The sequence below is a fragment of the Schistocerca gregaria genome, chromosome 2 (genome assembly GCF_023897955.1).
Source record: "Schistocerca gregaria isolate iqSchGreg1 chromosome 2, iqSchGreg1.2, whole genome shotgun sequence".
Taxonomy (NCBI): Eukaryota; Metazoa; Arthropoda; class Insecta; order Orthoptera; family Acrididae; genus Schistocerca; species Schistocerca gregaria.
In genome coordinates this window covers 506747120-506762768 of record NC_064921.1, presented here as the reverse complement: position 1 = coordinate 506762768, position 15649 = coordinate 506747120, and the positions used below count along the sequence as shown (strand labels likewise).

The following is a 15649-nucleotide window of genomic DNA, read 5'->3' as shown; positions in this document are numbered from 1 at the left end:
ACAAACATTTTAAAGACAAGTTTCCTAACATAAAAATAGGTTTCTCTAAATTTGCTGAGTTGAGACCAAAACATTGTGTATTATCTGGCTGGAGTGACATACACACTTCTGCATGTGCACAACTCACCAAAACATAAAATTAATGATAGAAAATGCCAAACTAAATAAAGTAACAAACAGCAGCTTAAACAATTATAAGCAGTGCATTGCAAAAATGCTTTGCAACCCATCATCAGTTGATTGCAACATGGGAAACTGTGTATACTGCCCAGGAGAAACAGTCATATGTAAAATTTTAAAAGACTCTTTTCATGAAAACTTAATTGAACAAGTTCTTTCCGACAGTGGATGTCAGTTGACCGATGTGATCCAGAAATTGTTCAGAAAACTTCTGAAGAATTCATAGATTTATTTTGTAGTAAGATGTTGACTTTGATTCGGCATGACTTCATTTCCAAGCAACAACTAACATTCCTTAACTCCACAAGAGAAAACCTTATGGAATCTTAATTTGTTGTCTTATGTGATTTTTCAGAAAATTATAGTATAGTTCTACAGGATGAATCTCAGACTTTCCACTGGACAAGACAAAAGATTACCACTCATCCTTTTGTTATATATTACAAAGAGGAAGACAAAATTGAGCATATGAGCTTTGTCATTGTTTCTGATTGCCTGAAGCACAAGACAACTGCGGTTTACACCTTTCAAAAGAATCTAATTTTATATCTGACAAATAAATTTCAAAAGATTCCAGAAAAGATATACTGTTATTCTGACGGTTCTGCCGCTCAGTATAAAAATAAGAAAAACTTCCTGAACCTTTGCCTTCAATATTAAAGCTGAGTGGCACTGTTCAGCCACAGCACGTGGGAAAGGGGAGCACATGGGAAAGGGCCTTGCAACGCAGTAGGAAGTGCAGTAAAGAGACTGACAGCTCGTGCAAGTTTGCAAAGACCATACCAAAATCAGATCCAAACCGCACGAGATCTATCTGAGTGGGCAGTAGATAATATCACAAATGTTGATTTTGCATATTCCACTCAAGAAGACTATGCTGCTTCAGATATATTCTTAAAAAGCCGACTTAAAGAGGCATTGACAATCAAAAGAACACAGCAATTTCACGCTTTCATTCCCAACACTACATCAAAATTAGTAGTTAAATACTTCTCAGGTGATATGCAGAGTTGCGAGAGGGAAGTAACTACATCACCAGACAAACTGAAGTTACAAGATGTATCAGGGTATGTCACCACTGTATATGGTAGAAACTGGTGGCTTGGGTACATTCTAGAAAAAAACGAGGAACTTGATGAAGTAAAAATAACTTTTCTTCATCCATTTGGACCAGCTAAGTCATTCTCTTATCCTGCACATACAGATGTCCTGTGGGTGTCAGTTGTGGATGTTCTCACAAAAGTGAATCCATTTACTCCGGCAGGGAGAACAAACATTCTTAATGAAAGTAATGTAAACCAGACCCAGTCAGCTTTATTAAAATGTAATATGTGAAGTTCCAAGACAATTTATTGGGAAACTGCTTTCAACTCAAAACTTAATTTTTGTCTCAGGTTAGTGTTAATGTATATTTTATAGGAAGTTGTTTCAAAATTATTGTTAGTACCTATTGTGTTAAATTTTAGCTATGTACAGATACCTGTTTCTCAAAAACAAACATTACGTATGTAATTTGTTTAATAGTTTTATTTAAAACATCATGGACCAGAACTATTATGTAAATACTTGTACTTATTCATACTTTATTTCAGTTTGTAGTTAAATGCTCAATTTCTTGTTTTTGTTATATCGGTTAATATACTGTTAGTGAAGTTGTATGAAATTAAAATAAGCAGTCAACTTAATTATAAAATATGCTGATTAGTTTTGGTTTAATAAGGCGATGTTTTGATATTTTTAATACTTTGTTTACTTACCTTTCAGTATATTTTAAAGAAATTCCTGTTTGTTAAAGGTCAATTTGGTCAAACTAGGGCAGTTAGTGAAAAACAAGAGTCTGGAATAATTTATTTAACAATGAACCCATCATCATCCCAGATTTATATTTTGTCATGTGATTTACAATAGTATGAAGTAGTTATGGAAATATTTTGAAAATTTTCAATTATGTACTTTTGTAAAAAAATTAAATCAAAATATTAATTAGTATTTTGAAAAAGGTTATTAATTAGGAGCTATGTTTTGTTGTATATCACTGGAAAGAGCATGGGAAATGCTGCAAAATGACACCTTTCCCAGTTCTCTAGCTCAATTAGGGCAGCTACTAGGACAATTTAAAAAAAAGTCCATTCACACATTTTTGGCTGGTTTTTGAAAAGTTTACATATCCATATTTCAGAAATGGTTTGAGATAAAAAATTGAAATTTGGTGTTTTTGTTAGCCTCAGTGCCCACTATAAGTATACCAACTTTCAGTAAAATTTAAGAAGGTGAGGTAAAATAGGTGTGTTGATTTGACATGGAATGACTCTTCTGACTGTTCCTTGATCCAAGCATGTCATGTATTTGCCATGCACCCTTTGAGATTGCAGCCCACCCTGTACTTTCCCCGAGGCCTTCTAACCTAAAAAACCGCCCAGTCCATGCCACACAGCCTCCGCTACCCGTGTAGCCGCCAGCTGAGTGTAGTGAACTCCTGACCTGTTCAGCGGAACCCGAAACCCCACCACCATATGGTGCAAGTCAAGGAATCTGCAGCCAACACGGTCGCAAAACCGTCTGAGCCTCTGATTCAGATCCTCCACCCGACTCTGCACCAAAGGTCCACAGTCGGTTCTGTCAACGATGCTGCAGATGGTGAGCTCTGCCTTCATCTCGTAAGCAAGACCGGCAGCCTTCACCAAATCAGATAGCCGCTGGAATACAGAGAGAATTTCCTCAGATCCAAAGCGACACACGTCCTTAGTGCCGACATGTGCCACCAACTGCAGCTGTCTGCACCCTGTGCTTTTCATGGCATCCAGAAGGACCCTTTCCACATCAGGAATGACTCCATCCGGAATGCACACGGAGTGCACACTGGATTTCTTCCCCTGCTTAGCCGCCATATCCCTAAGGGGCCCCATTATGCGCCTAACATTGGAGCTCCCAACTACCAATACACCTACCCTCTGCGATTGCCCGGACCTTGAAGGCTGAGAATCATCCTCTGAAACAGGGCAGGCAGCTGCGTCTGGCTCAGCCAGAGACAGTACCTGAAACCTGTTTGTCAGACGCACTGGGGAGGCTTTCTGATCAGCCTCCGGGGACGGCTTTCGCTGCCTGCCACGCCTTGGAACGATCTCCCAATCTACCACAGGCGAGGGCTCAGCCTCACTGCGGGCAGCAACTGGGGCAACCACAGCAGCAGACCGATCTGGGGACAGACGGGACGAGGTTGACATCCCCATGATACCTGCCTCCCCACAGTGGTGCCCATTGGCAACAGCCTCAAGCTGCACGACCGAAGTCAGCGTTGCTTGCAGCTGTGAGCGAAGGGATGCCAACTCAGCCCTCATCTGAACACAGCAATCACAGTCCCTGTCCATTTTAATCGAAGTTGAACAACAGTTATTGAAACACGAGTCCGTGCCTAGATAACGCAAGGGAAACACGCAAAGAATGTATTCTCTAACCTGTATAAATGCGCTACAATCTGACTGAATTTACGATTACAGTAACTAAATCTCGAAAGTATACCTCCTATACAAAACTCACATGCAATTTAAGTAAGAATCTATGAAGTAAACACTAAAGCGCGATGCTACAACTCTCAAATACTATAATACACCCGAAATTTATGAATTAAACAATGAAAGTACCCAAAAACACACAAATAAATTAAGAATTAAAGTATGTAACATATAAGTAAGCTAGGGGTATATGACTTGCTGCATCAGCTGCTTATCCAGCGGCGGCAGGGAGCACACTGGCTGTGACCAGCTAACACCGGCAATTCAAAACAAAAACAGAAGACACAGAAGACACTTGGCCTATTTGTGTTACACTAATTCCTCTGTTAAGTTAATGCATTATTGATACTCTGATTGATATATACTACACGTCTGAAAATCGGCCATGGACTGACTGTCTCGGGACCAAAAATTGGGCGTTTATATATCCTCACAAAGGTAGCCACTGAAACTATACATTGTTCAATGTTTAAGTTACAGAAATTACAATTAAAACATAACTCATTCAATTAACTGCATACATAAAAAAATACCTCCTTCTGAACAGTTCCTTCTACCACAAAGGTTAGGGTGAATTATTTGTTTAAATAGTGAAATTAACAGATATAGTTATACAAACAATATTTTTGACAAACCTGGTAATTATTTTAGTATTAATTAAGGGCTGGCTTTGCAAATATGTTTTAGAAAGGAGCCAAATAAATACTTTAAGAATCTTAATAATTCTTCTTCCAAATGTTTATAATTAGTACAGAATTTATATTTGTTTATAACTCAACAATCGAATTTAAATCACGAAACAATTACTGATTCCACCCTATAACAAAAGATATTAACTAGGAATAGTCAAAATAAATTAGGAAAGTAATTACACACACAAAACTAAGCACAGAATTATATTTGGTGATATATTTCTTGAGACTGAGGGCCAACCTCTCTCTTTCATGGAAATGCAGATTATACTCATGTATGTTAAAGGTAATTAGTCAAAAATGAAAAAATGAGTTTAAGGAGGTAGATGTCAAAACATGAAGGGAAGTAAAAAGATCTCAGCTTGTTTCATCACAACCTACGTGAAAAGGTAATGAAATTCTGCATTGTCTTTAAAATTGTGAGTGCCAATAACATTAACTATCAGCTGCCGGAGATAAAAATAAGTCTTGAACAGGTACTCTTGGTACATGAAGATTCTGCATGAAATCAAAGCTCAGACTCAAAATATGTTTATTTTCTTCGCACAGTCTTTCGCTTATATTTAAAGCAGTTTCAAATTTGTGGACTCTTCTCTTGTGTACCATTGAATCACAAACCACAGTCTGTCGAGATGACTCATTCAAACTTTTGTTTTTGATTTTCAGCATTAATTGCTCACATTCACAACCTGCAACTGCCTGTGGTCTGCCAAAATGAAGGTTGAAATCCTGGTTAAATATTTTCACATAGTATTTGTATTTGATCGGAGAAAGGGTATTCAATTCTTTGAAAAGCTTGCACATGATCTTTTTGTTCAAGTCAGCATGTTTACGCTTCACGAGCGTAATGAGACTTTTTCATTGGAAATGATGATATGTGCTCATGAACTTCGAGAATTTCAACTTCTGATATTGAATTACTGCTCTTTGACTTTCCTCATTCACCTTTATGGCTTTTTCCAAGCAGAAGTAGCTGTCTTATTCTTGTCACCCTTTTTTCACCAATTGCAAATAGGCTTAGAAATGCTTGTCTGCAAATGTGGATGTGATTTGTTCCCACCATGCAATGATATTTGAAAGAATTTGCCTTTTGACTTTTTCCTTCCCGTGGTCTATGTTATTTTACTTTTCCTGCCTATATTAAGCTCTGAAGGTAAAGATCTTGTTCATATTTATTATTAAGATCCAGAAAAAGTTTGAGAATTGATAACTGATCTTCTTGACTAATTGACTCAAAACACTAAGAACTGCCTGCCCAAGGTGATCTGTCAGATATTGCTGGTATTGGCTTACCTCAGTAATTGGTATGCACCAATTCCTTTAGTTTATCAGTTTTTATTACATTTTGTTTGTGCTGCCGAAGATGACTTAAACACCTTTCCTTCTTTTCTAATGGATAGGTTCAATTTTACAATCAGATTCACTCATATCACATTCTACTGCTTGCTCATCAAGAATGGCATTGAAACAAACCATAGATGTATTATTTCTGTTGTTTTCCCACCTTTTCTAACAGCCACAGCGTCTCAATAAAGTACATGGAGTTATTGTTCAGAATTATTGAGAGCAAAAGCCCTATGTTCTGAACATGGGCTCTTTTGAAATCAACAAGAATTTCTCCATTGTATATTTCGGCTATTTGATAAAACGTGGAGATCCTTTCCGCACTCAGTAATGAGCCAACCTCTGAAGAACACAGAAATGTACACAGCACAAAATGTCATAAAAGTGGACTTACGTCCCTTCTGAAATAAGTGATTCAATTGATTTTTAGGTCTGTTTGTGGACTTGTTCTATTTGGGACTTCCATTTGTTGTTGAGTTTGTCTGCACATGTGGCAAACAGTTCAACGTTATTACCAAAACAAATGTGGTTTAGAAATATTCCATTGACATGTATCCTCCTTCATTTCCCAGTTAACATATCTAAAAATATCTAAGACTTCTGAGAAGGTTGAAGCTTCTTTATTTTTTCAGCTTTAATTTTTGCTATATTCTGATGAAATCTATTGGAAGCTATGGCAATGATGTATAGGTTATATTCTTCAGTGTACTTGTATGAGTTGAGAATCAATGTTTTATTTCTCAAGGGCTGTCTGTTTAGATTATATTGAGACATCCACATTACATAGAGGAGGCAGATGGATCTGTATTTTTTTTTCTTGCCTGTTTCTTTTTTTACATAGTGTAGCAATAAATGTTTTGGCTGACTGTCTACGTAAGCAGACACTCTGGTAATAATTTTATAAGTTACTTTCGTATAACTTTTCTCCCATGTTTAACCATTTCAATTGAAAGATCAACCTTTCCCAGCATCTTCCCTTTCTTCATATCTTGAATGTAATCATACACTGCATCTGGCATTAGTTGTAGAATCTCATTATTTTCTTTATGGGTTATTTGTGTTTCTTCTCCATATTTTACACTTTTCAAAGATTTAAGGAAATCTTGGAATGTTTGTAGAATGTTCTCTCTGTTGGTAGTTGTTCTACTATCTTAACTGGTGTACTTGTATGAGTTGAGAATCAATGTTTTATTTCTCAAGGGCTGTCTGTTTAGATGTACTCACTGAAACCAATTTCCGTTCTTGTATAACAGTAATGTACTCACTGAAACCAATTTCCGTTCTTGTATAACAGTCATGACCGATAAATGCACACTTCAAGCACTGACACCCAAATGAACCCAATACACCGCATAACACACGGACCATACACACACCACCAACTGCAACAAGACGACATCTACAAACACAACATACTCATAAACTAAACTCCGAGCCATCATGTCGTCACACACCACAACACCCTTATGTCACAGATCAAAGACAGTGGGTGGGATTGGACGCCTCTGTTGACCCATCAGAAGTTGTACTGTTGTCAGAAAAGCAGCTATTTGTTAGTTCTAAAACTGAAAAGCTTGTGTAAGAACCCTCCCGTTGACCGTCTGCAGATGAGGTATGGGGGCAGAGGGTGGAGGGGCAGCATAGCCATGGTTTACACAAATATGTTATAGCAAAAAAGCAAGCAAAACTTCTATCGTCAATTTTTTGTGTTGTCTTGTTGCTGTAGGCTTGTACTGTGGGAAGCAAAGAGATGATGATGATTGGTGGCTGGTATACTCTTTCTGTAACACAAACTGCATGCATGTATTAACTAGGTTCTTTATTCATAAGAAGAGAAAATTACTTAACTCAAGATAGTCCAGGTGTTATGGTACTAGCTCTCCATAACAGACCATGTTAGCCTCCCTGCTAGTGAAGTACAAGTCCACTATGTACACTACTCTGGTCACTATGTGCTGCTTGCGACTATCTACGACTGTAAGTGACTGGGCTACGACTGATGTCTTGGTGACGAGATGTTTGGTTTGTCGGGCACTCAACTGCGCAGTCATCAGTGCCCATACAAAGTCCCAAGTTTTACACAGTCCAATTTTTTACACAATCCAATCGAGCCACTGTCACAAATGATGATGGAATGATCAGGGCAACACAAACACCCAGTCCCTGGGCAGAGAAAGATGTCTTGGTGACTCACTGGATGACAGACTGGAACTGACAGGGCCCTCCGGTCTGTGGTGGCGGTCTAAATACTGGTGGCCAAGAAGGTGTTGATGACACATTTCTAGTAATGAATCTGTCTTTGGCCTTTATCAATCTTCTCGCAACCTCTGGTGTGCTGGCGTCTACTTACGACAGCACAAACCGTTCTTGCAAGTATGCATGTATCAACTGCTTGTTCATCTACTTTTATAAACACCAACTTGCTTGTAGCTTCAATTTCTGTCTTGATGAATTTGAGTTTCTAGTCTACTGCACTGTCAGTTAGGCTTTTGCCAGCTTTGTGTACCAATTTTTATGCAAGCTTCACTGCTTTTTAAGAGCAGTGCAAAATATGGGACATGGTGGTGAATGATTTGACAGTTGATCACTAGGATTTTGATAATTATCTCATGTAGCATGTTAAACTCTTCCTTTCTATCTTCCTTATTTAGCAGGGCCATTTATTTGGGTCTTACACTAACACTTCTGGGTGATTAGAAGCTATCATTATCAGACCTGAATAGGGAGTCATTTAATAATAATAATAATAATAATAATAATAATAAAACTTCCTGGCAGATTAAAGCTGTGAGTACTGGACGTGAGTCGTGCTTCGGTAGCTCAGTTGGTAGAGCACTTGCCCGTGAAAGGCAAAGGTCCCGAGTTCGAGTCTCGGTCGGGCACACAGTTTTAATCTGCCAGGAAGTTTCATATCAGAGCACACTCCGCTGCAGAGTGAAAATCTCATTCTGGAAACATCCCCCAGGCTGTGGCTAAGCCATGTCTCCGCAGTATCCTTTCTTTCAGGAGTGCTAATTCTGCAAGGTTCGCAGAAGAGCTTCTGTAAAGTTTGGAAGGTAGGAGACGGATACTGGCAGAAGTAAAGCTGTGAGTACCGGACGTGAGTCATGCTTCGGTAGCTCAGTTGGTAGAGCACTTGCCCGCGAAAGGCAAAGGTCCCGAGTTCGAGTCTCGCTCGGGCACACAGTTTTAATCTGCCAGGAAGTTTCAGTGATCATTCTGTTCTTTGCTGCCATTTCCCTAGTGAGTACCATTATTGTTCATGCCTTGGAACATCCAGCAATAGGCAGATGCCTTCACTTTTGCACTTGTTTCCTGCTGATACAGACTGGTGCAGTCTTCTCAAAAGTGATGCATGTCGCAACAGGTCATTTAGTGTCAGTGGGACAGTAATGGAAACTTCTTGGTAAATTGTATGACTGTGGGACCCTGAATTCCCCCTGGACCTTTCCTTCCTTTTACTGGGCCCTGCGCAAACAGTATGTCAGTGACAAAATTTTTGTCCCAATTTCCTTTCATGGTTAAAGACATCCTGAAGAGTACATGTGCATCCTGTGACTGCTCCAAATAATTAGCGTGATGCCACCACAATGATGCATGTTGGCTACTTGTTCACCAGTATCCTTGACATAAGATAACTACCCATCCCAGGCGGGAACAAACGACGTTGCAAGAAACGAAAAACAAGATCTGTTGCTTTCGCTAAAAAGGCGACTGTATGAACTAAGATGTACTAACGTCATGGTATTTTCAGTACCACGTCGTCATGACCTAGCGGAATGGTCCTGCGTTAACAAAGAAGTGGAAAGTGCAAATAGTGAGATGAAACAGATATGCGGATGATTTGAAAATGTGACTTTCATTGATATAAGCAAACTAGGAAGGAGATTCCATACTAGACATGGTTCCCACCTAAATAGATTAGGAAAAAATTTGGTAATTGCAAAAATAATAGAAATAGTAAATGCCAAAACGAAAGTAAGTTGTGACACTTCAAACGTAATTCCCCTCAAGGACAAGACCCACAAACTACTTGGTGAATATGAAAATGAAGCATCACCACTATAAGGCAAGTGTGATGCTCTGACATCGCAAGAAAACACCCCAAGTGCTAGCAGTTCACTAGGAAGCATACCCATAACAACAGAACCAACACCTGAAGTATCAGAAACAGCTACACCATCATCATCATCATCAACAACAACAACAACAGCAACAACTGAAATGACAGAATCAATGACACTGGGAGCTACACCAGCAGCAGCAGCAAGCAACTCACCATATCATAGTGAACGACCTACAAGGTGCAGAAAACCTGTCCTTCTGGAGGATTTTTGGTACCTCGCCAGGGCAAGGAACGGAGTATGACACCACAAAATGTAAATACAAATGTAACCAGTTCTCATCCTCATCACCTGCAAATTCTAAGCTTAAACATTCAATGTCTTAGAAAGAAATCATTAGAACTTGAGGAAGCTATGATAGTGCAAATATTGACTGCATGTGCATTGTGCAGCATTGGTGCAGAAGTTTTGAACTAAGTAGCATTAATATTAATGCCTTTAAGTTGGCAAGCCAATATTGTAGAAAAAATACCAAAAATGGAGGTTTATGTATATTTACCAAACCAAGTGTCAGCTATAAAAGAAGGTGTGAAGCTCAATCATTGAGTGTGGAAAATCATTTTGAAGCAGCAGCTGTGCAGTTGAATGAAATACAGGGAAAAGTCATAGCCATAGCAATATGCAGATCACCTACTGGTGATGCAGACATATTCTTTAACCAGTTAGAAATATTGCTTAACACACTGTTCAGCAATAGAGCCACTGTAGTTGTGTGTGGTGACTTCAATATTAATCTTATGAGTGAAAGCAGGCTAAAAGACCAGTTCCTAAATCTGTTATGTAGTTTCAAGCTGCTTCCACACATGCACACACCCACAAGAATAACGAATAATACAGTCAGTCTTATTGATAATATATTTTCAAATGTAGGACACACAGAAGTTGAAGTAACAAATACTGATTTGGGATTATCAGACCAAATGCTCTTGTCCTCAAAATTCCTTTAAGGCCACTGAAAGAGAAAAAAACACACTTCACGTATAAAAGAAATTTTTCTACAGAAAACTGTGTAGAATTCATAAATATGTTAACTAAATAGGCTTGGGCAGAAGTACTATCCCTAACAAATACAAATGATGCATATAACACATTTTCTTTCATTTTCATGGGATATTTTGAAATGTGTTTTCCAAAAAAGCTGTCAAAAATCAGGTCACATGGCAATACAAAGACAAGTTCTTGGATCACAGCTGGCATCAAAACTTCCTGTGGAACTCTAAAGACACTAATTTTTAAAATAAAAACATCCACAGACCCACAATTCATAGAATATGTCAGGAATTACAAGAGGGTATATAGAAAAGCAATTGCTAAAGCAAAATTCAGGAGCAATGATAGTTTCATAAGACAGTCTGAAAACAAATCAAAAGCCATATGGGGTATTGTGAAGACTGAAATGGGGAAGAGTTGTGAAAACCAGGACATTAGCCTAAAAAATTTAAAAATGTCAATACTAATAAACAAGATTTGCCAAATTATATTAACAATTATTTCGTAAATGCAACAACTTCATTAAGCTTAAAAATTACAAACGAAGAAAAACCTGAATATCCAAAAACATCTTGTAGGATGAGGATAGAGCCAACAAATGAGGGTGAAGCGCTGAAAGTGATACAAAGCTTGAAACCCAAAATGTCGGCTGGCATAGATGAGGTGCCTGTGTCAATCATAACAAGGACAGCACCACAAATCGCAAAGCCCTTTGCACACATAGCCAATTTATCATTCAGTGAATGAGCTTTTCCAGAAAGGCTGAAAATTTCAAAACTGAAGCCATTATTTAAAAATGGCGACAAGTATAAGGTAAAAGCTATCGCCCAGTATCTCTACTCCCAGCATTTTCAAAAATATTAGAAAAACTGATGCAGCACCGAATCAACAAATATCTAAATGACCGTATCTTACTAAACAGAAATGAGCATGGCTTACAAGCACGTAAAAATACCAAAACAGTAGTAATGTGCTACACTGAACAAATAATCAAAAATCTAGAAAAAGATTATAGTGTAGTAGGAGTAAATTTAGACCTCTCCAAAGCTTTTGAGACTGTGAACCAGGACATTCTTTTAGAAAAATTGTTGGGTACACATGGGATAGGAAAAAATGGTTTGAATCATACCTAAAAAACAGAACACAGGTTGTAGGACTGACATCAACTTACTCCAACCACAAAATAAATTCAATATCAGAGGCAAAAAATGTAGAAATAGGAGTACCACAAGGCAGCATCCTAGAGCCCGTATTGTTTCTTGTCCATATAAATGATTTTCACACCTCAGATGATGCAGCCAAAGCAATAATATTTGTAGATGATACTAGTGTGACAATAAGTGCACCAAAGCAATTGCTACCAACAACTGCTGATAAAAGTACTAAATTACATCCACTCTTGGTTCAATGCAAACAGGCTGACATTGAATGTAAATAATACAAATTATATGCAGTTTGGGAAAAGATGTCAAAATGAAAATCTTGATCTGGTGTGGGGTGACAAATTCTTAGACAGAGTGACATCTACAAAATTGCTGGGGATTTATGTGGATGAAAACTTAAATTTTAATGACCACGTAATAAAACTTGCACAGAAACTTAATTCAGCCTGTTTTGCCCTCAGAATTATTGGAAATGTTTGTACCTCAGAGGGTGCCAGAATGGCATATTTTGGCTATTTTCAGTCTCTTGCCACATACACAATAATATTTTGGGGTTCCACAACAGGGCGTCTAAAACAAATTTTTTTGTTGCAGAAGAGGGCCATCCGAATAATAACTCACAGTCATCCTGCAAACTCATATTCAAAAAGCTTAAAATACTTACTATACCATCATTATACATATACAGATGTGTACTGTATGTCAGGACCCATATCGCAGATTTTCAGACAAATGCCAACTATCATAACTACAATACCCGTAATAGCGCAGCACTCCATACTCAGCGAACAAAAAGAACGAAGACACAAAGGCATGTGAGCCATATCGGTGCAAAACTGTACAACGCACTGCCAGTCAACATCAGGCTGTTAGAAGATAATAACCAATTTAAAACAGAATTTAAAAAATTTCTAGTAGAACAATGTTTTTATTCTGTAAATGACTATGTAGGTCAATAAATTTTTTCTGATGATATTTATAACGGCAAATGGAAAAATACTCTATCTGTACCTAATCATTTACATACTTAAAGGACAGCTGTTGTGTGATGTAAATATATACTAAAGCAGCATTGTGTATATAAGGACTTGCCGTTTAGGAAGGACAAAACTAAAGCCTTATGAAAAACAGATTATGCATTTAAAATAACAAGCAGCAATTTATATAGGATATATTAATTTCTTTGTATAATTATTAACTTCATTGTATTATTTTGTTCTGTATTTTTTTATGTATATATTGTTTGTGTCCCATTTCTTTGAAATGGCTTACATATACCCTTGACAACATCCATACAATATTTATTGTCAATGGATGGATAAATAAAATAAATAAATTCCTCAATTTCATTTTCTCTTGTTTTGTTTTTGCTGGTAATTGTAGCCCTTCTTATTGTCATGACTTCATATCTGTTGATGCAAAAGATGCTGTTTTGCTCTCTCAGTTCTTGCTTGATGTTGTTAGCATCACTAATCTAGGGTGTTCACTCAGTATTTGCAGAGCAGAGTCCATCTGGATGCAGGTAGAATAGAGTGTCTTGGTACTTGATGTCTTCTGTTGACTTTCTGTCACAGAGCAGTCTTGAGAGTTTTATACATGTCTACAAATGCAATAGTACTGCTTTTTTTCTTTTCTTTTGCAAACTATATGAGAAAGCTAGTCAGTTATTGATGGAACTGTTGCAGTTCCAGTCCTCTGTGTGGCCAATGACAAGAATTTCAGTGACACACAGCTGTCTGAAGTATAGAATATAATGTAATTTGATGTAACTTTGACTTGCTGCAGTCCTCTTCAGAGCTGATCACTGCTTTATACTACCAGTATAAAGCAGTGATCTGCCCTGAAGAGGACCACTGGAAGTTGGTCAAAATTTTGGCAGTGTAGTAGCTTTAGCAATTTACAATGATGCGGTACAGTGGCCAAAGTTCTTTTGTTCATAATGTCAGCTGTTCAAAAGCTTTCATGAAAAGTTCACTGTTACTAGCGTTCATCACCATGGTATTTTGTTGCCCATATTTCCAGATGAGTTATGTTGATGACAAAAAAACATACCAAAATGGAACCATTCCAAGTCACATCTGTCATGTCATATTAATTCTTGGCATGAATATTGAATGTCCATAATGAATGCTGACCCATAAGGCCTGTATTTTGCCAGGTTAGCTTTTCCACAATTTGATGAAACATGTGGCAAAAAAGCTGTCTCACAAAGTGGGACACACACCATCAAGTATAAAAACAGTCTGTTTCAATGTGTTCAGTCATTATGCTAGCGGTACTAACAGTCCACAGATATAATGATCATTTTTGACAGCGAGTCTCTCTTTGCTAATAAGTTGTTAAAAGAGGTGATATACAACTTGCAGTAAATCTTGCCAGACATGTGTGGCATGAATTTGTAATGGTTTTCTTTAATGCACTTCACCTTGGTGTGGCATGTACTGGCTATGACAGAAATAATGACTTGTTTTAAATTGTAATTTTGAACACTATTCTTGAGAGAGCTGATGTTGATACCAGTGCGTGGTGCCTGTTCGAAGCATTAACACTCAGTATGAGCTATGGCCAAGCGAATATTTTGTATTTGTAATTGAAATGCTTTTCAAACATGGTGATAGTGTTGTACAAATGCAGAATTTGTTTCAGTAACATTTTGACATTGATCTTAACTATCAAGCTCTCTCCTAGAAGTTGATTACAAAGCCAACGAGTAGGCTATGGACGGTTTGCATCCTGGGCAACGTTGAAACAGGAACAACTGCTTTTCATTCATGTCCAGTGTGACCACTTTATCGACATTCGCAAAATTCGTAACGTCTCAGACCGGAGTCTGTGATAGATGTTGCATCTTTATATTCATTTCCATCCCTACAAGTTCCAAGAGATGCAACAATTATCCAGAGATCAGCAAGTACATAACAAGTTCTGTACACAACTCAGATGATGAACAGTCAACCTGATTTTCTCAGCAATTTCAGAATGTCTGATAAGGCCCATTTTCATTTATTAAGCTATGTTAACCAACACAACTTTAGGTTCTGGGCACCAAACAACTACATCAAATGCACAAAAGACAACTTCATAGAAAAAAGTTACTGTGTGGCGGTATATATCTTGCTGAATATTATTGGTCTGTACCTTTTGGAGAATGACGCAGGTGGTACTGTTCCAGTAACATCAAATTGATATGTTGCAACAGTTTGTGATGCAGAAAATGTGTTGTAAGAATATCCGTAAGCGGTCATGTGGACCTGACAGAACAGTGCAACTGCGCACACAGCCAGAACGTCCACGATTGTCTTATGCATAGTGTTTTCAGAACACCTCGTTTGCCACTTTGGTGATGTCATTTGGGCACCCCATTTGCCTGATTTATTGGCTTGTGACTTTTTTCACATGCTGATTTCTGGAATTAAAAATGTATCTGCAAAAGCCAACAACTTCTGGAGAAAAACGACATACACAAAGTAACTGAGATCACAACAAGTGACAGTCTTCACAAGCTTATGGTGAGTGTGCGTGTTCAGATTGAAAATTGTACCACCAAGAATGGTGGACATCTAAAGGACATAGTTTATAAAAAAAAGTTTCTCATCTAATAAAATGGTATGAAGTATTCTTTTGAACAATCACAGTAATAATGT

At 37.8% G+C, this 15649-nt stretch overlaps 1 protein-coding gene and 1 non-coding gene across 2 annotated transcripts in view; both read left to right on the top strand.

The window, feature by feature from the left end:
- LOC126328907 (cytoplasmic dynein 2 heavy chain 1) overlaps positions 1 to 15649 on the top strand; it is a 906666-nt gene that overhangs the window by 10335 nt on the left and 880682 nt on the right. The gene's annotated exons all lie outside the window — the stretch shown is intronic.
- Trnas-uga (transfer RNA serine (anticodon UGA)) lies at positions 8537 to 8611 on the top strand. Its single transcript has one exon. It is a non-coding gene; the product is annotated as a tRNA-Ser (tRNA).